We start from the raw sequence: 26,498 nt of genomic DNA on the forward strand, positions 1-26,498 counted from the left end.
CCTTCCTTCCTTCCTTCCTTCCTTCCTCCTCCCTCCCTCCCTTCCTTCCTTCCTCCCTCCCTCTCTCTTCTTTCTTTCCTTCTTCCTTCCTTCCTTCCTTCCTTCCTTCCTTCCTTCCTTCCTTTCTCTCTCTCTTTCTCTCTTTCTCTTTCTTTTTCTTTCTTTTGTTCTTTCTTCTTTCTCACTCTCTCTCTCTTCTTTTTTCTTGTCTTTTCATTTTTTCTTTCTCTTCTTCAGCTCTCTAGGCCTAAAAAGTTCATAACTATTTCTTATGTCCCATGTATGTTACTCATGGTTCGTGCTTTATGACAGTCAGTGGATGATTCTTCTTGCATTTCTAGGAAAGCCGTGTTGCCATTATTCTATTTTTAAATATCCGTGAGTGGCAAACTTGAACTACTGAAAACCATGTTACCTACCCAATTTTCTCCCACCTGTGCTAAAAGACGTTTAGGAGGTAGAATATATGTATCAACAGGTAAAAATGTTAATATCATGATTAGCACATTTTATATTGGCAAGATAAGCTTTATGAATACTTACATGCAGTCAGATAGTTAAAAAAAGGAATTAAAATAAGTCAGACAAAGCTTCCTGACACTGTCCTTCCTGATGATTTGGTCTATTTCTCTCATTGCATGTGTTTTTTTAAACACCTAGCTGCCACCAATAATGAATAGCCACCTCTTTTTGGCTAGACTTTGAATATATTGCAGAACTAAACACATCAGGGTAGCTCCAACCCTCACTAAATGGAATTGAAAATACCAGAAACCCAAGATAAGCAAGAGGATTACTAGATAGTAACCTAGCAACACCAGTCAAGCAACCATACTCTAGTTACTTCTTATGTTTGTTAAACCTCCTGTGATGTCATACATTCTATGAATCATGTTGTACATACTGAAGGCGTGCACCTGTATCGACAACATCACAAAGATTCTAAGAAGGAAATCAGAGGTATGTGGTTGCATCGTCATTGAAAAATCATGGGTATAATAGTGGAATTGGAAACAATACATATAATTGCTTCTGCTGCACATTAGATGTGAATGGCCCATGAAGCTTGCCTGTTTAAAAGGGATATTTCTTTCCTGTATTTCCTCTATAAACCCACTGAAAGTTTAGTTGTATTTTATTATGAGAAACTTTTTAAAAACAATATTGAGTTAAGTGCTGAGGACTCAGATGGACGTAAAATCATTTTCAGGTTTGCCAAATTATATAACATGACCTTGTTGGAAAGATACCCAACCATTTTCTACATACAGGAGCATTACTTGAAGAGAAGCAAATGTGAATTTGTGAAGTGCTTTCACCTCTTCATTCATTCCTTCAACAAATACTTTTAAAGCACCTACTATGTGCCAGGAACTATGGAGTACTATAGAAACACAGAAGAAAGCAAGAAAAATTGCTGACCCAGCTCTCATGAGGATGAGAATCTAGGGGAAGAAATAGACAGAAACTAAACCAATAATAAAATGGCAAATATGGTGAGTGGAAAAGCCCAGACAACTCTCAGAAAAGAGGAGGTGGTGTTAGGAGAGTCTTCTCAGAAGTAATGGTTGAGCTAAAGGACAAGTTAATACATGGTAGATTAAGGGAAGGATGTGTCTAATGGAAGAAATGATTTGTGCAAAGGCATCGAGGAGATAGCAGCACTTTTGAATTATTTAGATAGCATGGGAATGCTGGAAGGGAAAAGAGATGTCAGGAAATTAGACGGAGAGGTTGGCAGAGCCCACACTATTCAAGGATTTCCTCATAATCCAGAAAAGTGGAATGTAGGAAACTCTTGCCTAGAAACAGAAAATTTATATAAATCCACCCAGTATAAATATCTACATGCAGAGTTATACATATTGATGGCACATAAAAAAAATAATAATATCCATCTCACCTGTATCCCTCTTGTTATCTGTCTGGGAATTCTGGAGACCTGAGAAAGTCCCTATGCAAAGCAAGAATTTGGGTTGGCAAAAAGGGTGATATTACTCTACACATTTGCAAACATAGTCTGCTTACCAGCATCTTTACACAAGTTCACCCAGTCAATAACTATTTATTGTATTTTGTCTGTGTATCAGATATAGAATGAAAGAGCTCTGGGCAGAAGAGAGGGCAGAAGGAATGAAACTGAGGGGCAGACAGATGGAAACTGACCCTGATATTGATCATCTATAACTTGCCAATCATTTCATGTACATTAGTTTATTTCATATTTCCAGAAATTCCTTGTGGTGAGTATTATTAGGTAAATTTTAAAGATGAGAAAGTGGACATTCATCAAGGTTAAAGGATTTGTCCATGTAAGTTGTGCAGCCAGGAATCTGATCCAGTTCTGAGTGACTCCTAACCCATTTCCCTTTCCATTTGTTGAAATTTAAATTAAGTGTTTTAAACCAACAAGTAAATATTGTGTATATATGTATATATTTTTGTATTATACTTTAAGTTCTAGGGTATATGTGCACAACATGCAGGTTTGTTACACATGTATACATGTGCCATGTTGGTGTGCTGCACCCATTAACTCGTCATTTACATTAGGTATATCTCCTAATGCTATCCCTCCCCACTGCCTCCACCCCACAATAGGCCCCAGTGTGTGATGTTCCCCTTCCTGTGTCCAAGTGGCCTCATTCTTCAATTCCCACCTATGAGTGAGAACATGCGGTGTTTGATTTTCTGTTCTTGTGATAGTTTGCTGAGAATGATGGCTTCCAGCTGCATCCATGTCCCTGCACAATCTCAGTTGCATCCATGTCCCTACAAAGGATACGAACTCATCCTTTTTTATGGCTGCATAGTATTCCATGGTGTATATGTGCCACATTTTCTTAATCCAGTCTGTCACTGATGGACATTTGGGTTGATTCCAAGTCTTTGCTATTGTGAATAGTGCCGCAATAAACATACGTGTGCATGTGTCTTTATAGCAGCATGATTTATAATCTTTGGGTATATACCCAATAATGGGATGGCTGGGTCAAATGGTATTTCTAGTTCTAGATCCTTGAGGAATCGCCACACTGTCTTCCAAAATGGTTGAACTAGTTTGCAGTCCCACCAACAGTGTAAAAGTGTCCCTATTTCTCCATATCCTCTCCAGCACCTGTTGTTTCCTGACTTTTTATTGATGGCCATTTTAATTGGTATGAGATGGTATCTCATTGTGGTTTTGATTTGCATTTCTCTGATGGCGAGTGATGATGAGCATTTTTTCATGTGTCTGTTGGTTGTATGAATGTCTTCTTTTGAGAAGTGTCTGTTCATATTCTTTGCCCACTTTTTGATGGGGTTGTTTTTTTCCTGTAAATTTGTTTGAGTTCTTTGTAGGTTCTGGATATTAGCCCTTTGTCAGATGAGTAGATTGCAAAAATGTTCTCCCATTCTGTAGGTTGCCTGTTCACTCTGATGGTAGTTTCTTTTGCTGTGCAGAAGCTCTTTCGTTTAATTAGATCCCATTTGTCAATTGTGGCTTTTGTTGCCATTGCTTTTGGTGTTTTAGACATGAAGACGTTGCCCATGCCTATGTCCTGAATGGTATTACCTAGGTTTTCTTCTAGGGTTTTTATGGTTTTAAGTCTAACATTTAAGTCTCTAATCCATCTTGAATTAATTTTCCTATAAGGAGTAAGGAAAGGATCCAGTTTCAGCTTTCTACTTATGGCTAGCCAATTTTCCCAGCAGCATTTATTAAATAGGGAATCCTTTCCCCATTTCTTGTTTTTGTCAGGTTTATCGAAGATTAGATGGCTGTAGATGTGTGCTATTATTTCTGAGGGCTCTGTTCTGTTCCATTGGTCTATATCTCTGTTTTGGTACCCATACCATGCTGTTTAAGTTACTGTAGCCTTGTAGTATAGTTTAAAGTCAGGTAGCATGATGCCTCCAGCTTTGTTCTTTTGGCTTAGGATTGTCCTGGCAATGCGGGCTCTTTTTTCGTTCCATATGAACTTTAAAGCAGTTTTTTCCAATTCGCTGAAGAAAGTCATTGGTAGCTTAATGGGGATGGCATTGAATGTATAAATTACCTTAGGCAGTATGGCCATTTCACGATATTGATTCTTCCTATCCAAATGGTATGTTCTTCCATTTGTTTGTGTCCTCTTTTATTTCACTGAGCAGTGGTTCATAGTTCTCCTTGTGGAGGTCCTTCACATCCCTTGTAAGTTGGATTCCTAGGTATTTTATACTCTTTGAAGCAATTGTGAATGGGAGTTCATTCATGATTTGGCTGTTTGTCTGTTATTGGTGTATAAGGATGCTTATGATTTTTGCACATTGATTTTGTATCCTGAGAGTTTGCTGAAGTTGCTTATCAGCTTAAGGATATTCTGGGCTGAGACAATGGGGTTTTCTAAATATATAATCATGTCATTTGCAAACAGGGACAATTTGACTTCCTCTCTTCCTATTTGAATAGCCTTTATTTCTTTCTCTTGCCTGATTGCCCTAGGCAGAACTTCCAACACTATGTTGAATAGGAGTGGTGAGAGAGGGCATCCCTGTCTTGTGCCAGTTTTCAAAGAGAATGCTTCCAGTTTTTGCCCATTCAGTATGATATTGGCTGTGGGTTTGTCATAAATAGCTCTTATTATTTTGAGATACGTTCCATCAATACTGAATTTATTGAGAGTTTTTAGCATGAAGGTCTGTTGAATTTTGTCGAAGGCCTTTTCTGCGTCTATTGAGATAATCATGTGGTTTTTATCTTTGGTTCTGTTTATATGCTGGATTACATTTATTGATTTGCATATGTTGAACCAGCCTTGCATCCCAGGGATGAAGCCCACTCCATCATGGTGGGTAAGCTTTTTGATGTGCTGCTGGATTCTGTTTGCCAGTATTTTATTGAGGATTTTTGCATCGATGTTCATCAGGGATATTGGTCTAAAATTCTCTTTTTTTGTTGTGTCTCTGCCAGGCTTTGGTATCAGGGTGATGTTGGCCTCATAAAATGAGTTAGGGAGGATTCCCTCTTTTTCTATTGATTGGAATAGTTTCAGAAGGAATGGTACCAGCTCCTCCTTGTACCTGTGGTAGAATTCGGTTGTGAATCCATCTGCTTCTGGATTTTTTTTGGTTGGTAGGCTATTAATTATTGCCTCAATTTCCGAGCCTGCTATTGTTCTGTTCAGGGATTCAAATTCTTCCTGGTTTAGTCTTGGGAAAGTGTATGTGTCCAGGAATTTATCATTTCTTTTAGGTTTTCTAGTTTATTTGCATAGAGGTATTTATAGGCTTCTCTGATAGTAGTTTGTATTATGGTATGCAGCATGATATTTTGACATATATATATATATATATATAAAAACATTGTGACATGACTAAGTCAAGCTAATTAACATTTATTATTGTACATACTTATCATTTTTTTGTGATGGGAACATATACAATCTATTCCCTTAGCGATTTTCAAGTGTACAATACATTATTATTAACTATAACCCTCATGATATACAATAAATCTTCTGAATTTATTTCTTCTACTTAACTAAAATCTTATATCCTCGAATATCATCTCCCCAAACCAACCCCACCTCTGCACCCTACTTCAACTTGCTGCTGGTAACCACCATTCCACTCTTTGCTTCTGTGAGTTTGACTTTCTTATATTGCACATATAAATGAAATTGTAAAGTTGTATGCCTTTCTGCACTTCTTATTTCACTCAGCATCATGTCCTTCAGGTTCATCCATGTTGTGGCACATGACAGGACTTCCCTCTTTTTGACAGCTGAATAGTATTTCATTGTGTGTACACACCACATATCCATTCATCTGTTGATGGGCACTTAGGTTGGTTTCATATTTTGGGTGTTGTGAATAGTGCTGCAATGAACATGTGAGTGCAGATATCCTTTAAGCAAACTGATCTGATTTCCTCCCTTCCCAATGACACTGTGGTCCTGCTGTTGAATTTTCTCCAACCTTCTTAATTAGATACTAGGACAACAATCATGGGTGCCTCTTGAGAACATGTCATCGGGCCAACAATTTAACCTTGTCAGAGTCTGGAGCAATTGGAGAAGTGGGGAGAAATCATAGGGGAGCACAAACAAACAAATGTACCAGTGTAGGAAGTGAGCGGGGTGGAACAGGAAGAGAAAGAGAGGGAAGGTTGGACTTTTACAAACTTTATGAGCCAGACAATGCCTCATAAATTAAACATAATAGTCAGATAAGTATAACTGAACAGGTAAATGGGCCCTGGCTGATTCCACGTTATATGCTACATATCCCAAGTCCCTCAAGGAAAGATCCTGATAAATAAGATCACAAAGAAGAGATCAGAAAGAAGGTAAGGATCCACTGAAACACAGTGAGTGCAAGATGAAGGTAAAACTGAGACATCAACTCATCATTCAACAAATATTGGTAAGCAAAGGTGAGAAGACCATGGATTAAAGAGAGGGCAATAGACTGGATTAAGAAAATGTGGCACATATACACCATGGTATACTATGCAGCCATTAAAAAGGATGAGTTCATGTCCTTTGCAGGGACATGGATGAAGTTGGAAACCATCATTCTCAGTGAACTATCACAAGAATAAACCAAACACCACATGTTCTCACTTGTAAGTGGGAGTTCAACAATAAGAATACATGGACACAGGGCAGAGACCATCACACACAGGGGCCTGTTGGGGGCTGGGGGGCTAGAGGAGGGATAACAGGAGAAATACCTAATGTAGGTGACGAGTTAATGGGTGCAGCAAACCACCGTGGCACATGTATACCTATGTAACAAAATCACACGTCCTGCACATGTACCCCAGAACTTAAAGTATAATAAATAAAAAAGAAAAAAAAGTGAATGACACAAATTTTGAAAACAGAAAAAAGGGGGCAGAATTCCTCCTCCCTCATTCTTTCTCCTTTATATGCTTTCAGCACAAAACTGAAGTGTAGAACAGGAATAAAGACATTTGAAATCTTGGAGGACTGGAATTCCTGGAAGTGTCTCTGAGCTGGGGTTAAAATGCAGAAGATGGTTAGTCTCTTTGGCATGGAAAACTCCAAACCTAAAGGGCTGATAGAAAGGGTGTCGCAGTCACATGAATGCCTCTAGGAACAGCTGGTAAACATCTATATGTTTAGAAATATTTTTCTGTCTAACTTGGATAAAAATAATCAGTCATTGGCAGAAAACATTTCAATTTCTTTCTGATTTTGTGCAAGAATAGCTTGGAAAGGCCCACACACGTGCGTGATATCTGCAGTTTGTAGAAGCCTTTCTTCCACTTCTCTGATAAAGTGAAATAGCCATGGTGATGCATATTGTTTATCTAGTTGCCATAAAAAGACTACTACATGATAGGTGGTGAGGCCTACAGAACTCAGTAAACAGACACGACCCGGCCTTGTGCTGCTCCCTGCCTTCACTTCCTGATGGTGCTGTGAATGAATGGCTCCAGGCCACCAAGCGCAAGAGTCACAGCTGTCAGTTCCACCCAGGATGTTTCTACTGTCTCTTTAGCCAATGAGCTTGGAGGGATTTTTGTTTTCAGTGTGACATTTGCATGCCTGTTGTCATTTCCATTCCTTGATTCTGAATCATCTGAATTTTCTTCTCTCCTTGAAGAAAAATGTGTGGGACTGCTTTCCTCTGTGATGTGTGATGTCAGAGAGGACTAAACTTAACCAGGCACAATTATCCATTTTGGGCACAGCTGTTGGCCAAACCCTAAGGAATCAGATGGCCAAAATTGTCTCAGGATGCCAATATTGCCTCTGAGGATAGCAAACCTTACTTTAGCATTTTAAAATGTCCTTGAAGCAGAAAAGAACAATTTGTTCTCCCAGGTAGGAAAGTCCATCTGCAAAGTTACAAGTCTTAAATTAGTGAGCTTTCAAATGTAGTTTAGAGAACTCTAGATATTTCTAGAAGGAAGCTGTACAAGAACATCTTGAAAAACTACCCCTCAGATCCTACCTTAATGCCCCAGTAGGATTTAAGTTTTATGGGAATAAAACATAAGATAAAAAATATTTTCAAAGCTGCCTGAAGATCTCCGGAGCTTGAGAACATCACTTCTTCTGTTTATTTCTTACATAATTCTTCAGTTATCTCTTGTTCAAGGTTCAAATTCATAGATTAAATGGACTCATGGTGTTGTTAAAGGGAGAGTAATTATTATCCAAGAAATCTATGGAATGTCAGAGGCATGCAGGTAAAAACACAGTATTGAACCTGGTTCTTTGATTCATAGTCCAAATTCAATTATTATAATTGCAGAAATAAGGCTGTAATATACCTGGAGAAAAACAGAAAAATAGAAAGGCTGTTGGTGATACTCATCTTCTAAAAGGAAATGTGATTTAATACATTATAAATTAATGTATTCCACACAACAAGCTGAAATACACGAAAACTTTTTATCCACAAAAATGTTTAATGAGTTGTTATGATACAAAACAATTGAAAACTCTAAATGTTCATCAATAATGGAATATTTCAATAAGTTGTAGCACTTTTATATGTTGGAATATTATTCAGCAGTTTATGATGATGTTCTCACAGTATTTGTAATCACATGGGGAAAATGCTACTATGATGTTTTGTGAATAGAAGTAGGATATATATATGTACACACACACATATATCTCCTACTTTTATCCTATATATAAAAATAGAATTTCGCCCTAGGTACCTAAATCTGTACATTACAAAAAGTATTGAGTGTTAAATCCAACAAATCTAGTTGTATCTTTTATTATCCAATTCTTTGGGATTTCCCATAAGGCAGATATACTATAAAAATGACTTTATACTAAAAAACAGGATATATTTTAAAGCTATTAAACAGCACTTTGTCAAGTCCTTTGCTCTTTCCCCTGTTTCACTTAGTCATTCATCAAGTTCTAAAGTAAAACTGCTTTATTAATAAACAGAAATTCTATTAAATGTACGAGTTTTCAATCAGGCAGCATTTCCTTTTCTGATGACTTTAATGTCTATGCATACATACTCTTAACATTTTTATTTGTAGAGTCCTATATCCTTAACATCTCTGAAATATTCCTCTTCAAGCAATTGGCAAAGCTAAAGGTTTTTTTAGGTTTTCAATTAGGAGATAAAGATTAAACCTTTAGCTAGAGTAACTAGCTGTCTCTAGCAAGTGCATTACTGGGCTCAAATGACTTGCTTAGGCTGCAGATTTCTCCCTGGGCTGAGTGAATTTTGATGTTCCCCGGGCTGTTCCCTGGGTGGCTGGCTCCTACCCACTCTGGGTCAAAAAGAGCAGACCCTAATCAAATCAACATCAACTCTCCCTGGGAAGTGATTTTATGGCTTCCAAAGGTCACATAAATTAGGAGGTTGGCTGAGGCTTTTATGTGGAAAACGGTGATATAATTTGAAAGGTCATATTTTCTCTAACCAGTCACCTCACATAAAATGTGCTTTTATAAGCTCTATTATAAAGACCTTGTGATCCAGCAGCATTAGAACCAGGCCTGGGAATTAAAGAACCAGGACTTTCAATCTGCCATTGTGTTGCTGGGTGGGTCTGAGCAAATCTTTTTTTTTTTTTTGAGGCGGAGTCTCGCTCTGTCGCCGGGACTGGAGTGCAGTGGCCGGATCTCAGCTCACGGCAAGCTCCGCCTCCCGGGTTGACGCCATTCTCCTGCCTCAGCCTCCCGAGTAGCTGGGACTACAGGCGCCCGCCATCTCGCCCGGCTAGTTTTTGTATTTTTAGTAGAGACGGGGTTTCACTGTGTTAGCCAGGATGGTCTCGATCTCCTGACCTTGTGATCCGCCCGTCTCGGCCTCCCAAAGTGCTGGGATTACAGGCTTGAGCCACCGCGCCCGGCCGGGTCTGAGCAAATCTAACCATGAGCAGCATCTCAATTGCCTTTTCTAAAAAAAATTGACTTACTATATTGTAACTGATAACCAGTGAAATTTTTCCAAGGGCCTACAAAACATAGTCTTATATGAATGCTTTTTAATGAGTATCATCTATGCTATATATTTGACTTAAACCATCTTCTGAAATACTTTTATAATGCTGTAGATAGGACCTATTTCATAAAGAGCCATTGCTTTGCCTCAAAAATATTTTCTATAATTTGAGTGCCCAGGAAGGGTCACAGTACTTTGGAATTAAAATTTGGTGTCTTAATCAAATGGTGGCTCACTCCTCTGGTCCTAGCTACTCAAGAGGCTAAGATAGGAGGATTGATTGAGCCTGGGAGGTTGAGACTGAAGGGAGCTATGATGGTGCCACTGCCCTTCAGCCTGGGTGACAAAGCGAGACACTATCTTAAAAAAAATCCTAATTTTCATAGTTAAGATGCTGGAGCCATTTGTGCACTTAGGAAAGATGGTATACTGTTTCAGCCTTTGAATGAAATGCAAACAAAAATGAACCACACTTGAAATGTACTAGACTTTCCCAGTCAAATGGGGGACATTTAGAATACATGTTGTCCCAGAGTTAATGTGCGGTATCCAAGTTTTTTATCATTCAATGTGCAATATTCCCGTACAACATTAGCTTGGCAAATAATCAGAGCAGCTGGTTAATCATTAGCCAGTATGCAGGCTTTGACTATAGACCTGTGTTGAAAAACAAATATATTTATGAAAGAAAGGAAAGGAATGTTGAAAGAGAAAGAAAAACGTTTTGCAAAATATCCTGTCGAACCATTTTTCTACAGCATCTTGGTACCTCTACAATGTCACTATTCAAAATCATTTTCAATGTGAAGGCTTGCTCCTAGAAAGCAACTTCTTGCATTTGTCTAATCAGTGGATGAGCTGGAACTGCTCTATTGGCACAAGATTAATAAACGCTTCCAAAAAAAGAGGTCTTTAGAATATTTCTTAAAATTTTTGTTCTTACAACAAAAAATATAATGCCAATAGAGGAAAATATATGTCTACATATGTAGGATATGAGTTTGACTTAAAATATGTATATATCCATAAGAAAAGATTGGAATGGAATATTCAAAATGTTAGTGGTGCTTGTCTCCAAAACATAGAGTTTATTGATGGCGTTAATTTTCATTTTAAACCTCTCCGTGGGTTTTTAAAAATTGAGCTATAATTCGCATATCATAAAATTCACATTTTTTAAAGTGTAAAATTCAGTGGTTTTTAGTATACCCACAAGGGTATCCAACCATCACCTCTGTCTAATGCCAAAACACTTTCATCACACCAAAAAGAAACTCAGTACCATTTAGCAGTCATTCCCTATTCCTCCTTGCCGCCAAGCCCCTGGAAACTACTAAGTTACATTCTCTCTCCGTGGGGTTTCCTGGTCTAGATATTTTCTATAAATGGACACAACATGTCGTCTTTTGGGTCTGTTTTCTTTCACTTAGCGTAATGTTTCCAAGGTTTTTCTATATTGTATCATGTATCAGTACTTCATTACTATTTATGGCTGAATAATGTTCCATTTGGATATAACATATTTTGTTTATCCACTCATGAGTTGATGAATATTTGGGTTGTTTTCACTTATTGACTATTATGAGTAATGCTGCTATGAACATGGCATGCATAAGTTTTTGTGTGGACATAAGCTTTCAATTCTCTTGGGTATGTGTTTAGGAGTAGAATTGCTGAATCTTATTATTAAACTCTATCTTTAGTTTTGAGGACCTGCCAAATCGTTTTCCACAGTGGCTGTGCCATTTTTACATACCCACCAGCAATTGACGATGGTTCCAATTTTTTCACATCTTCCACAGCACTTACATTTGTTCATTTTTCTTGATTCTAGACATCCTAGTGGGTGTGAAGTTGTATGACATTGTGGTTTGCTTTGCATTTCCCCTAGAGATAATGATATTAGACATCTTTTCATGTGCTTATTGGCCATCTGTATATCTTATGTGGAGAAATGTCTATTCAGATCCTTTGCCCATTTTAAAATTGGATTATTTATCATCTTGTTATGGAGTTATAAGGGTTCTGTATATATTCTAAATATATGTACCTATTAGCTCTATGATTTGCAAGTGTTTTCACTTTCTCAAAGGTGTCCTTTGAAGCTCAAAAGTTTTTGTTTTGAAAAATGCAATTTACCTATTTTATTATTACTATTATTATTCCTTGTGCTTTTGGAGTAATAACTAGAAATCATTGTCTAATCTCAGGTCATAAAGACTTAATGCCTATGGTTCATTTGAAGACATTTACAGTTTTGTCACTTACATATAGAGTTTTGAATAGATTTTTCTGTGGTGTGAAGTAGGAATCCAAATTCATTATTTTTACACATGGATATCTAATTATCTCAGCACAATTTGTTGAAAAAATATTATTTTCTAAATCAATTGTCTTGGCACCCTTGTTAAAAAATTAGCTGTAAATGGACTGAGTGTGATGGCTCATGCCTGTAATCCCAGCACTTTGAGAGATCGAGGCGGGCAGATCACCTGAGGTCAGGAGTTTGAGACCGGCCTGACTAATGTTGTGAAACCCTGTCTCTACTAAAAATACAAAATTAGCTGGATGTGGTGGCACATGCCTGTAATCCCAACTACTCAGGAGGCTGAGGCAGAAGAATCACCTGAACCCAGGAGGTGGAGGTTGCAGTGAGCTGAGATCGCACCTTTGCACTTCAGCCTGGGCAACAAGAGCAAAACTCCGTCTTAAAAAAAGAAAAAAAAGCTGTAAATGTAGCAAGATTCTTTCTTCTTTTTCTTTCTTTCTCTTTTTTTATTCTCAATTCTATTCCATTGACCTATATGTCTATCCTGGACGAGTAACACACAGTCTCAATTGGAAATAGAAACAGAGAATTATCCAAATTTTTTCTTCTTTTTCAAGGTTGTTTTGGCTTTTTGGGCCTCTTAAATTTCTGAGTTTGAGTATTAGTTTGTTAATTTCTCTAAAAAAGGAAGCTGGAATTGTGAGACTGATTGAATTAAATCTGTAGATCAATTTGGAGAATATTGCCATTTTTATCATATTAAATCTTCCAAATTATGAACATGGCATGCCTTTCCATCTATTTATGTCTTTTTAAATTTCCTTCAAGTTTTTTTTTTAATTTTTCAATGTAGAATACCAAACTTTTTGTTAAATTTATTACTAAGTATTTTATTATTTTTGATACGATTACAGATGCAATAATAGCTTTCTTTCTTAATTTTTTTCAGATTATTCATTGCTAGTGTGTGGAAAAACAGTTGATTTTTGTATGCTGATCTTATATCCTGCAATCTTGCTGAACTAATTTATTAGTTCTAATCGTGTTTTTGTGGATTTTTTAAAAAGAATTTTCTATATGCAAGATTATGTCATCGGGAAATAGAGATAGTTTTACTTGTTTCTTTCCAGTCTGTATTCCTTTCATTACTTCTTCTTGCTTAATTGCTCTGGCTAGAATGTTAAATTCAATGTTGAATAGACATTATGAGAGGGGATATACCTGTCCCATTTCTGATCTTAAGGGGAAAGCTTTCAGTCTTTTACCATTAAGAATAATGTTGGCCGGGCGCGGTGGCTCAAGCCTGTAATCCCAGCACTTTGGGAGGCCGAGACGGGAGGATCACGAGGTCAGGAGATCGAGACCATCCTGGCTAACACGGTGAAACCCCGTCTCTACTAAAAAATATAAAAAATTAGCCGGGCGAGGTGGCGGGCGCCTGTAGTCCCAGCTACTCGGGAGGCTGAGGCAGGAGAATGGCGTGAACCCGGGAGGCGGAGCTTGCAGTGAGCTGAGATCTGGCCACAGCACTCTAGCCTGGGCGACAGAGCGAGACTCCGTCTCAAAAAAAAAAAAAAAAAGAATAATGTTAATAGTGGGTTTTTACAGATGCCCTTTATCAAGTTAAGGAAGTACTCTTAGGAACCTGGGAGACAGAGCTTGCAGTGAGCCGAGATCGCACCACTGCACCACTTCAGCCTGGGCGACAGAGCAAGAGACTCTGTCTCAAAAAAAAAAAAAAAAAAAAAAAGGATTCTTAGGTTCTTGTGTGTTTTATCATAAAAATAAAATGCTGTTAGGTGTTTGTCAAATGTCTTTTCTGTGCCCATTGCCCATTGAGATGATCATGTGGATTTTGTCCTTTATTATATTACAATAGTTATGTAATACATTACTGTGTCAAGCAGCACACCAACATGGCACATGTATGCATATGTAACAAACCTGCACATTGTGCACATGTACCCTAGAACTTAAAGTATAATAATAAAAAAGAAGAACTGAACTTAAGAGAGCTGAGCTGCAGGGTCTAGGTAGCCAATTAAAATAATAAGCCAAAGTGAAAGTAACAGTCAAACTTTTAATCATTTATGGTGATAATATAAGCGAGAGGCTAAACAGGAAAAAGTGCTGGCTCTCTCAATGTTCCCTTTTTCCCCCGTGGAATGATGTTGAGAGGAGTCAGATGTATCATTGCACACATGGGGATTATCTCATTGCTAAGGGATTCCTCCCAAAAAGGCTCCTGCTGTTTCCTGACCCAGGGGATGGAAGGGGAAGAGACAAAAAGGAGTGGGAAAGTACTTAATACTAAGTCAGAGTAAAGAAAAGTGTCTTCAAGGTCCCCCAGGCTTAGTAGATGCACCTGAAAAGACCTTGGTCAAGGGCCTCCTGCTAATGACGCCTTTGAAGGGAGGATCCTGAGCTAGGAATGGAAACATGCATAAATGCATGACTAGCCAGGGGAAACTGAGTCTTTGACTGCAATTTTCACTGGAGCCTGCAGTGCACTAGCTGTAGCTGTACTCCATGTCTTGTGTAGAGAAGGTGGCTTTCCCCCAAGAGGCCTGCCAGGTAAAGCTTTTGAAATTGGTCCTGTGGTCAGACCTGAAAAATTGCACATAATATTTTGGGAGTCAGACTACTTATGTATTACATTGATTTTTGTATGCTAAACCAGTATTTCATTACTGAAATAAATCTCATTTAATGGTCATGATGTATAATTCTTGATATATGTTGCCAGATTTAGTTTGCTAGTTTGGTTTTGTTTTTGAGGATTTTTGTGTCCATATTCATAAGGGATATTCGTTTGCACTTTTTTGTTAGATATACTATTGTCTAGTTTTGGTATCAGAATTATCCTAACCTCATAAAATGAGGTCTGAAATGTTTTCTATTTTTTATATAAGTTTGTGAAGATCTGATGTTAATTCTTTAAACATTTGGTTGATTCACCAATGAAGCCAGTTGGTCCTGGAATTTTCTTTATGGGAATTTTTAAATTGTTAGTTCAGTCTCTTTTCTTGCTATATGTCTATTCAGATATTTTATTTCTTCTTGAGTCACTTTTGGTAGTTTATGTCTTTCTAAGAATGTGTTCATTTTGTTTTGATTATTTAATCTGTTACCATATATTTGTTCATGGTAGTATTCTTTTGGGGCCCAACTAGCAACAAATTCTCTGGTTCTATATACGGGGAATGTCTTAATTTCTCTTTCCTCTTTAAGAAGTGGTTTTGCTTAGTTGACAGTTTTTTTTTTCTTTTGTCACTCTGACTATGTGATTGGCACCATGGTTTCTAACAAAAATTTACTGTTAATTTAGAGGACCCCTTTTATATACGTGATGAGCTGCTTTTCTCTTGTGGCTTTCAAGATTTTCTCTTTGACTTTTTCAACAGTTTTATTATGAGTTTTGGTGTGAATCTTCTTATTTGTCTGCTTGGATTCATTCAGCTTCTTGAATGAGTAGATTGCTGTTTTTTAAACACATTTTGGAAAATTTTGGTCATTATTTATTCAAATATTCCTTTCTCTCCCTTCTGCTTTCTTTTTCTTTTGAAACTCTTATTACACTTATGTTGGACCTGGTATCTTGCAATGTTCTAAGGCTCTGATTTCTTTTTTTTTCCATTCTTTTTTCTCTCTATTCTTCAGAGTGGATACATTTGATTGATCTGTTTTCAAGTTCACAGATTCTCTTTTGCCAGTTCAAATCTGCTGTTGAATGTCTCTACTAAATTTTTCATTTCAGTTATTATACTTTTCAACATCAGACTTTCTGTTTGACTCTTTTTTATAATTTATATCTTTTTATTGATAGTCTCTGGTGAGATGTTGTTTTTACATTTTAGTTCTTCAGATACTATTTACTTGAGTTCTTTGAACATATTTAAAATAACTGATTTAAAGTATCTGCCTAGTAAATTCAACATTTAGGGCTTCCTCAAAGACAGTTTTCATTGATTACTTTCATCCTTGCATGTGGGCTGTATGTTCTTGTTTCTTTGTCTCACAATTTTTTGTTGAAAGCTGGACACTTTGAAAAATATATTTCAACACTAGAAATAAGAACCTTCCCTTTCTCTGAAAGAGAAAATTATGGTAATTTAAATCTCTGTGTATATGCTTACTTGGATATTGCCATGATTCTTTTGGAAAGCTGCAAAAGAAAGTAGAGAAGTGAAGTCTTCTGTTGAGCATATTTGGCCTTCACAAAACTCTTTTTAGTTTGTATTGCATTCTTGAAAACTTGTTGGCATGTTAGACAGCTTTACAGGCAGACAGAAAAGCAAGAATAAACTAAACGCAAATTTAGTAGAAGGAAAGAAATAATGAATACTAGAGCAGAAATGAATAAAATTGAGAATAAAAATAATACAGAAGATCAACAAATGAAACGTTGACTTTTTGAAAAGATAAAATTGACAATCTTTCAGTTAGACTAAGAAAATTGGAAAACTCAAATATATAAAATCAAAAACAAAAAAGGAGACATAACAATGAAGACCACAGAAATACAAAGAATCATTAGAGACTATGATGAACAACTATATGTGAACAAATTGGAAAACCTAGAAGAAGTGGATAAATTCCTGGACACATATAACCTTCCAAGATTGAACCATGAAAATAGAAAACCTCAACAAAGCAATAATGAGTAATGAGATTGAAGCTCCACCAAACATTTAAAGAAAAACTAGCACAAGGTCTACTCAAAGTCTTCCAAAAAATTGAAGAGGAGGGAATACTTCCAAATTTATTCTATGAGAGCAGCATTCCCCTGTTACCAAAATCACACAAGCACACAACAGCAAAAAGACTACAAGACGGTCACTGATCAATATGTATATATTAAAAAACCTCAACAAAATACTAGCAATTTGAATTCTACAATAAATTAAAGGGATCATTTATCAGGATCAAGTGAGATTTATCCCAGGATGCAAGAGTGGTTTAACATATGCAAATCAGTGAAAATAATACATCACATTAACAGAACCAAGAACAAAAATTGTACGATCATTCCAATAGATGCTGAAAAACACTTAATAAAATTCAACATTCCTTTATGATACAAACCTTCAACAAATGGGGTATAGAAGCAACATACCTCAAAATAATAAAGACCGTATTTGACAAACCCATAGCTAACATCATACTGAATGGGAGAAACATTGAAAGTTTTTCTTCTAAGATCTGGAACAAGACAAGAATGCCCACTTACACCACTTTTATTCAATATAATATGGAATTCCTGGTCAGAGTAATGAGGTAAGAGAAAGAAATAAAGGTCAAATCGGAAAGGAAAAAGTCAAATTAGCCTTGTTTCCAAATGACACGGTCTCACACTTAGAAAAGCCTAGAAAATCCACCAAAAAACTAATAGAACTGGTAAACAAATTCAGTAAAGTTGCAGGTACAAAATCGACATACAAAAATCAGTAGCATTTATATATGTCAACTATCTGAACAACCTGAAAAAGAAATCAAGAAAGCAATCTCATTTATAGTAGTTACAAATAATATAAAATGCTTAGAAATCCATCTAACCAAAGTGAAAATTCTATCAAAGGAAGGCAATAAAACACTGATGAAAGAAATTGAAGAGGACACCAAAAAAAAAAAAAAAAAAAAGGAAATATATTTCATGCTCATGGATAGAATTAATATTGTTAAAATGACAGTTGTTCCCAAAACAATGTACAGATTCAATGCAATCCCTATCAATATACGAATGGCATTCTTCACAAAACTGAAAAGAAGTTTTAAAATTTATATGGAACTACACAAACCCTAAATAGCCAAAGCTGGAGGCATCACACTACGTAACTTCAAAATATACTACAAAGCTATAATAATCAAATCAGAATGGTACTGGAATAAAAGCAGACACATAGAATAGAGAACCCAGATATAAATCCACACATTTAAAGCTGAACTCATTTTTGACAAAGGTACCAAGAACATACAATAGAAAAAAGACAGTCTCTGAGAAATGGTGCTGGGAAAACAAGATAACAATATGCAGAAGTATGAAATTAGAATTCTATCTGTCACCATATACAAAAGTCAACTCAAAATGGATTAAAGACTTAAATCTAAGACCTGAAATTATAAAACTACTAGAAGAGAACAATGGGGAAATGGTCCAGAACTTGATATGGGCACATATTTTTCTTGTGTAAGACTTGGGTAAAAGGACAGACCATCAAAGCAAAAATGAACAAATGGGACCATATTAAACTAAAAAGCTTCTGCACAGCCAATGAACCTATCAACAAAGTGAAGAGACAGCCTAAAGAATGGCAGAAAATATTCACAAACTCTCTATCTGACAAGAAATTAATAAGTGAAATATATAAGGAACTCAAGCAACTCCATAACCAAAAAAAAAAAAAAAATTCAATTAAAAACTGGGCAAAAGATCTGAACACGTATTTCTCAAAATAAGACATACAAATGGCCAATGTGTATATGAAAAATAGTTTGACATCACTAATCATCAGAGAAATGCAAATCAAAACCATAGTGAGATATCTCACTCCAGTTAAAATGGCAGTTATCAAAAAAACATAGAATAATGGATGCTGGTGAGGATTTGGAGAAAGGGGAATTCTCATACACTGTTGGTGGACATGTAAATTAGGAGAACTACTGTGGAAAGCTATATGGAGGTTTCTCAAAATACTAAAAATAGAAGTACTATGTGGTCCAGCAATTCCACCAGTGGGTATATACCCAAAAGATATCAATATGCTGAAAAGATATCTGCACTCTCACATTTATTGCAAGACTATTTACAGTAGACAAAATATGGAATCAGACTAACTGCCTATTAATGAATGAATGGATAAAGAAAATGTAGCATATATACACAATAGAATATTATTCATCCATTAAAAAGAATAAAATCCTGTCGTTGTAGCAACATGGAAGGAACTGGAGGACATTACATTAAATGAAGTAAGCCAGAAAGACATAACACACATACTCTCACTCATATGTGGGAGCAAAACAGAATGGATCTCATGAAGATGGGGAGTAGATTTGTGGTTACTAGAGGCCAAGGAAGGTGGAGGGGAGTGGGGAAAATAAAAAATACATAAACAGTAAAAATAATAAAGTTCAGACAAATAAATAACAGTTATTATGTAATAATATATAATAAGTATATATACTAATAAAGATAAAGTTCAAAGGTGTGCTATTTAAATCAATTCTCTACTGAATCCCGTTGCAAAGTGATAAATCATACCTATAATGATTTTACGTAAAATCAAACATTTCATACAGTAGTTCTATTGAAATAGAATGACATCTTCACCTCTTTCTGAAAGCAACTTTAAAAGGCCAAGTGTGCTTTTGGGTAAAGTATTATGTAGGTTTTATTCACAGGACTGCTGTAAACCATTGTTTACTTTTCAAAGTAAACTTAAACCAGATTTGAAATGGTTCCAGAGAAGTAGGCTGCCTGTTGTCTATCACCTTCATTTCCATGGGAGCTGCAAAGTACTCACCTAAGTTCATTTTCCAGGGCAGTGTTTACAGGGATCAGAAGCAATTCTAATTGTAGTGACCCAGACACTTCATAACCTCCACGCAGAGACCTCAGATCCAGACACTTGCTTGTCCTCAAGTTGAGTTCTCCCTCTCTCATAGGCATTGCTGCTTAATCTCCCTCTCTCACAGGCATTTCTCAGTGGGTAGAGAATATATGAGATGGACAGCACATGAAACTTTGTCCATGACTGCATTTTTTGGGATGGCCAAGCATTTACTGCATGCTTCCTCAATGCCAGCTACTTTTCATGTATTATTCCTTTTAATTCCACAAGCCTATAAGATAGGAACTGCTATTATCCTCATCTGTCAAATGAGGAAAATTAGGCTTGGGGAAGTTAAATAATATGTCCAAGGTCACTTGGGAATTGGTGCAAACAGAAGTCAAACCACTATTCCTCCTACTATGATATTCTGCTGTTAAAAATTTAGCGTCTTCCAGGGCAGAGAAAGACACAAGCCAAGAAGAGGCTTGACTATGACCTGGATTTTGGAGATGATGGAATTGTGACAGAAATGACTAAAGCTGTATAGTGCTTCCGTGTTACAGTAATGGCTCCACATTCCTTTTTGGACATTACGTACCATGTGGTACTTCCTGGCTGGCGTATTTAATTGTTGGTAGAAGACCTCCTCCAGTAACACTATCTTCTCTGGTGAAGTGATCAGCCATCTTGAAAATACATGTTGAAATGGAAGTAAAACAAGATCAAAAAGCCTGTCCTGGACATTCACCTGGACTAGCAGTATACACTATGAGAATCAGAAATAAGATTTTACTAAGTTAAAACTGTGATTTTTGGGGTTATTTAATATTACAGCACTGTCATTCTTATCCAGACTGATATGAGGAAGGTAACTGCTCCTTTTATATAGTATTCATTATTTTGCAACATAAAGTCTACAGAGCAAGCTTGTGATAACCTACAGAAGAATGTGAGAATTAGGGCCCATATCCATTGAGTTTTAATGTAAACACAGTTTTCATCTCCATTTTGATACTTAGGTGTCTGCAAATGTGCCTAGAATAGAACTGGGATTTCTTCTTTTCTAGATCAATAAAACCCTAATTAGTTGACTTTTCTGGTCTACTTCAAAACCTTGTTTTTGTGTCACATCATTTGTTTATTCTTGATTTTCATTTGCTTTTCTTTTACCCAAATGCTGTGGCAGAGGAAGCTTGCCATATGTTTTATGAATTAACCAATAAACTCATTTAACAGAATTATTATTTGTTCTTTATAGACAATCCTCATGAACCCATTAGGGCAAGACCAAGGGAAAGGTAAGCACAAATCTCAATTACTCTGCCTTGGCCCAAATGCCTTCTGTGTTCAATACCTTAGTGTCAACAAGTTATGGGGGGTGTGTGTGTGTGTTTTCTTTTTAATCAGTTTCTTTCTTTGAAATGGTTGGCTTTGCTTTCACACATGATCAAGTTGTGAAGTTTTATTTTCCATGAAAAGAAACTGAACTGAAACTGAAACTTCTCTATCAGTTATTCAAATGGATTATTTTATGCCTCATTAGCATCAATTATCTCTAGAAGGAAGTATGATAGGACTTTAAAAGGGTTACTGCACTACAACTGACAGCTGGAAACAAACTATGCTTCAAGCAAACAAATAAAAATAGCAAAGAGACTTTAATCTGGGAGCTTACAGAAAGAGTGATGAAGGGAGGTTGCAGACGAAAAGTCTTGTGGAGCAATGGAAGCAGTTCCAGTTCTCCACGGGGTCTAAGATGTACACCTGATAGAAGTGCTTGGCACCTGGTAACGAATTTTGTCCATTGATGCTGATAAGAAATGCTAATACATTTTATAGAAGGCTTAGCAAAGAATGCCTCATAAAAGGGAAAAGTGTCATTCTGTAAGTGTCATTCTTTTTTGTTTTAGACTATTTTCTGCTGCTATAACAGAATACCACAGACTGGGCAGTTTATAAAGAAAATATATTATTTGACTAATTGTTCTGGAGGCTGGAAAGTCCATAATGAAGGTGCCGGACATCTGGCAAGGGCTATTCCATGGTGCAAAGTGAAAGGAAGAACAGCCGGCAAGCGAGACTCACGGAGAATAGGGGCTGAACCCTCATGAAACAGACCCATTCCTGCAATTAATCCATTCATGAGGGCAGAGTCTTTATGACTGTATCACCTTTTAAAGATCCTACCTCTTAATCCTGTCACAATGGCAAATAAATTTCAGCATGAGTTTTGGAGGATACATTCAAGGCAGTGTTTTTTTTTTTTTTTCCCCGAGATGGAGTCTTGCTCCGTAGCCCAGGCTAGAGTGCAGTGATACAATCCGGCTCACTGCAAGCTCCGCCCCCGGGTTCACGCCCTTCTCCTGCCTCAGCCTCCCGAGTAACTGGGACTACAGGCGCCCGCCACCACGCCTGGCTAATTTTTTGTATTTTTAGTAGAGACGGGGTTTCACCGTGGTCTCGATCTCCTGAACTTGTAATCTGCCCGCCTCGGCCTCCCAAAGTGCTGGGATTACAGGCGTGAGCCACCATGCCCGGCCGGCAGTGTATTTTTTAAAAACTTGAACAGTGATTTTTTTTTTTTTTTTTGAGACAGCGTTTTGCATGGTAACCCAGGCTGGAGTGCAAAGGTGTGATCTCAACTCATTACAACCTCTGCCTCCTAGGCTCTAGATATCCTCCCACCTCAGCTTCTTGAGTAGCTGGGACTACAGACACGCACCACCATGCCCACTAATTTTCGTGTTTTTTTGTTTTTTTTTTTTCTTTTTTTGTGTAGACGGGGTTTCGCCATGTTGCCCAGGCTGGTCTCAAGCCCGTGGACTCAAGCAATCTACCTTTCCAAAATGCTGAGATTACAGGTGTGAGCCACCGCGCCCAACCCAGTGTTTTTTTTTTTTTTTTTTCCTCAAGTGCTTGACCCTGCCAGTTGCTAGGGATGTGGGGACAAATAAGCACATAGGTGAAAGATGTGTGTTGTAACTTCACAAAGCAATGTACACTCTATCAACTGGGTGTTAGTCAGGAAGCAGTTAGCATGCTCACATAGAGTTCAATAAAGAAACTATTTATAGGGGAGTCACCACAGTGAAGCAAAACCAAGATAATATAATATCCCAGAGCTAGTCAGAGCAGGACGTCGCTGCCAAGAGGAAGGAGTGGTTACTCATCCCCAGACAGTATATACAGTGCGTAGGGCACTCTGTGAAGACAGTCGTTTGACAGGAGCCATGGAGATTCCCAGAGAGGGAGCACATCTCCTGCTAGTGCCTCCATTTGCCCAAACAGAAGCCCAAGGATGAAGGAGCTTTGGTGGAGGTCCTCCAACTGAGCTTCATAGGACCCGAGTTCGGGGAAGAAGGCTGGGGCAGCGTGGATAGAGAGGGGCAAACAGAGCTGTCCAGGACATGGACATTAGCTCATGAGTATTTACAGTGGCCCCATAATAATAATTGTAATAACTGACCTGAATTGAGGGCAGTGTATCAGGGTTTTACATCTCATCAAATCTGTACAGCAACCCTGTGAAGTGGGTCTCATTATTCATACTTTCGTCAAGGAAGACTTCAAGGCTTGGAGACATTAATTTGCCCTTTCACCCAGCTAAAAATAGCAGAGCTGTGATATGACCCAAGGAGTTTATTGCTAGAGCCAGGATGCCTGACTGCCTGCCCATTTTTCACTTAGAGAAACAGAAGCTTGTTCGGTTTAAGGGACTGATTCAAGTTAACATGGCTGTGAAATGATGGTCCTGTGATAACTTCGGTTTTTCCTCTAAGGCTTACACTTGTCCCATGACATCTTGCAGTTATAAGGGAGGTGCGTGAGATGGGATCGTGGGAACACAAAGACAGTTTGAGCTGAACAGAGGGTAGTCTGAATTTGTCTGTTTTCTTCAGGCTAAGGGAGTAGCGTGAGTGAAATCAGGAAGGTGAAAGGTGTGGTTCTATCAGGCTAGAGTCAGAAGAGAAGAGGGTGGTAGAAAGGCTGCTAGGCACAGCCTTTAAGAGATCAAGGGAGTAAAAGATGCCACAGAAGCCAGCTGCCTAAAAGGGGAAGAATTCAACGAAAGGAGAACCAGGAGAGGCTTAGAGGGATTAAATTATATATCCAAGAAAATAACGACAGGAGCAGCAACAACGTTTATCTCACTTCAAAGTATTGTTCTTTTTGGGAAAGCACACAGCCTGCCTTTATATATGCCCCTATTCCACATCAGAAGTGCTGGAATTTTCTAAAATTGCACACCCTTCACTGACTCTCAGCAAGAAACCTGAAGAGGCTAGATTCTGAATTGTCCAATTGGAATGTTCCATTTTCCTGTGACTCCTCTAACTCCCCTCTCCCTACCTCCTCTCCCATCCTACCACACCCCCCTAATTGTATTTGACATAACTTCATTTCCTATGGGTGAGTATCCATTGCTCCACCTGATAGCTGAGACCCACCATGCTAAGCATTGTTTCTAGGTGCTGGGGATACAGCAGTGAACAAAATAGAAATTTCTACCCTCAGGAAGCTTAACTTCTTCCAGGAAGAAAAAAAAGTAAAATGTACAGTCTTCCAGCTAGTGATAAGTGCAATGGAGAAGAAAGCCAAAGGGAATTTTGCTGGAGGTTACAATTCTGAAGACAGGTGAAGAGATGACATTCAGAAAAGGCTTAGTAGATGGGAAAGGGGACCATGAGAATATCTGGAGAAAGAACATTTCTTAGGGAACAGCAGAAGCAAAAGCATAAGGACTCTGGCTTTTACTCTAATTGAAATAGGGAGACTTTGAGTTCTTTCCCTAGAGAAAATACATGACTAGAATTAAGTTGTAAAAGGCTCAGTTGTAGCTGTTGTGAGAATGGGCAGTAGGTGGGCAAGGCCAGAAACAGAGACTAAGATGCTATTGCAATCATGAAGGGGAGAGATTATGAAAGTTGTGTTGGATGTGGTAAAAAGATCAGCTTCTGGATGTATTTTGAAGGCAGAGATGGCAAAATTTGCCACCAGATAGAATGTGGGACAGAGAAAGAGGTGTCAAAGATGAGACCATGACTCTTGGCCAGGAAACTAGAAGGATGGAGTAGCTGTTTTCTGAGTTGGTGAACACAGTGACAGGGGCAGTTCACTTTTGAACATGTTAGGTTTGAACTGCCTGTTAAATGTTCAAGGAGAGATGCTGAATAGGCAGTTGCTAGATACAGGAGTCTCCAGTTCAGGAGAGGAATGCATCAGCATGTAGATGTCACTTAAAGCCATGAGGCTTCTTGAATGGGTGTACTTGGCTAAGTGCTTACTTGGAAGCACTCCTGCCTTCAGAGGCAGTGTAAATGAATGCAACAAGCCATGGAATGAGAGGTTTGGATAGCTGTAAAATAGAATTCACAAATCTTACCCAAAGGTGGCAGCTACCTCTCAGATCCAGCTGATTTCTGCAGTGCTAAATGCACAAGCTGGCCCAGTGGGATCAGAACTCCTCAACAAAAGATATTTTTCAGCCCACTAATTGGTGACCTCTGCCCTACAGGCTGGAATCTGAAAATGCAGTTTTGTGTTTATTCCTCAAGCCTATAGTGCCAATTGATCAGCCTCTTCTCTGCTCACAGGCTCAAGGTTTTCACAGTATGTAATGCTTGATGTTGTGGGCCTGTGTTCTCCTTTCATTCATAAATCTGGGCTTCACCTTCCAGAGGACCAGCGGTGAGCTGAAACTGGCTACTATTGGCTCATGTAAGCCAATCTTGGATTTTTGGGAATTTTGTAAAGATGGATGATAAACACAAACATTTAAAAAACTAAATTATATAAACTTACAGTTATGTAAATTTTATTAAAAACAAGCTCAAAAATACTCAAAACTTATCACTTACTACTTATTTTACTACATTTTATTATTATATATACTCCTGAGTTTTTTTGCTTTCAACTGTATTTGTGTTCTGGAAATACTACATAATGGTGTATCTCTTCCCAACTTTGCTTCCAAGAACTTTATGTTGATAGCTTGAAATGAGCCATGCGGAAGTATTTGCACCAAGGAAATTGTCAAACAATACGAATCAGTCATATTTTCCCCAGAGAGCCAGTTTTAAATCTTTACCAGCATACCACTATACAAATGTCACCTTTGGGACTGCATCACAGCTGGCTGATAAAAACTAGAAATGACAGTGGTAGACAGACACAGAGAGATAAGTTCAGATGTACAATTCCTAATTCCTGACAGCATATTTACCTGATGATTAAAAAAATAGGTCTAAGAAATTGTTACATGCATCCTCAGAGACTGGCTTTGAAACACAGCCACATCTACAATCTGCACCTCCTGCTTTTCCAGTAGCAGTGACAAAGATTGATGGGATAAACAACAGAAGGCCAAAAGAGCCATGCCCCAGGGAATTCCCTGGAGAAGAACTTGACATTTTGAGTCAGTGTTTTCTGACTTCCACCCAATGATATACCCCCTAATATAAAAATGCAATTGAAGAGTACATCGTTTTTCCTCAGCATTCAAGGAGCAGGTAGAGAGAGATAACGTATAAGCAGGACAGTGGAAAAATGATTCTTTAGGGAACAAAACATATATATTGCAAGTCAAAAATTCTGTGCCTTTGTAATAAATTTGTCTCCAACCATCAAGGAAGGCTTCAGGTTGGGCGTAAGATAGCTCTCATGTAGGTAAAAACAAATGAGGCTTACTTTCTCCTTCCAGGTTTCCTGAAGCTAACCTTTTTCCTTCCTTTTTGCATGCCCTCTCCACAAATAGAGTT

The 26,498-nt window shown here is 37.8% G+C and overlaps 1 long non-coding RNA gene across 2 annotated transcripts in view; it reads left to right on the forward strand.

Moving 5' to 3' along the window:
• Nucleotides 1–903: 903 nt before the first annotated feature.
• LOC117098085 overlaps nt 904–26,498 on the forward strand; it is a 57,488-nt gene continuing 31,893 nt past the window's right edge. For both annotated transcript variants that reach the window (XR_004443167.1, XR_004443166.1), the window contains exons 1-3: nt 904–960; nt 2,091–2,243; nt 20,999–21,038. This is a non-coding gene — a long non-coding RNA (uncharacterized LOC117098085). The remainder of the gene's footprint in view (nt 961–2,090; nt 2,244–20,998; nt 21,039–26,498) is intronic.

The sequence above is a fragment of the Trachypithecus francoisi genome, unplaced genomic scaffold (assembly GCF_009764315.1).
Source record: "Trachypithecus francoisi isolate TF-2019V2 unplaced genomic scaffold, Tfra_2.0 Lachesis_group15, whole genome shotgun sequence".
Classification (NCBI taxonomy): domain Eukaryota; kingdom Metazoa; phylum Chordata; class Mammalia; order Primates; family Cercopithecidae; genus Trachypithecus; species Trachypithecus francoisi.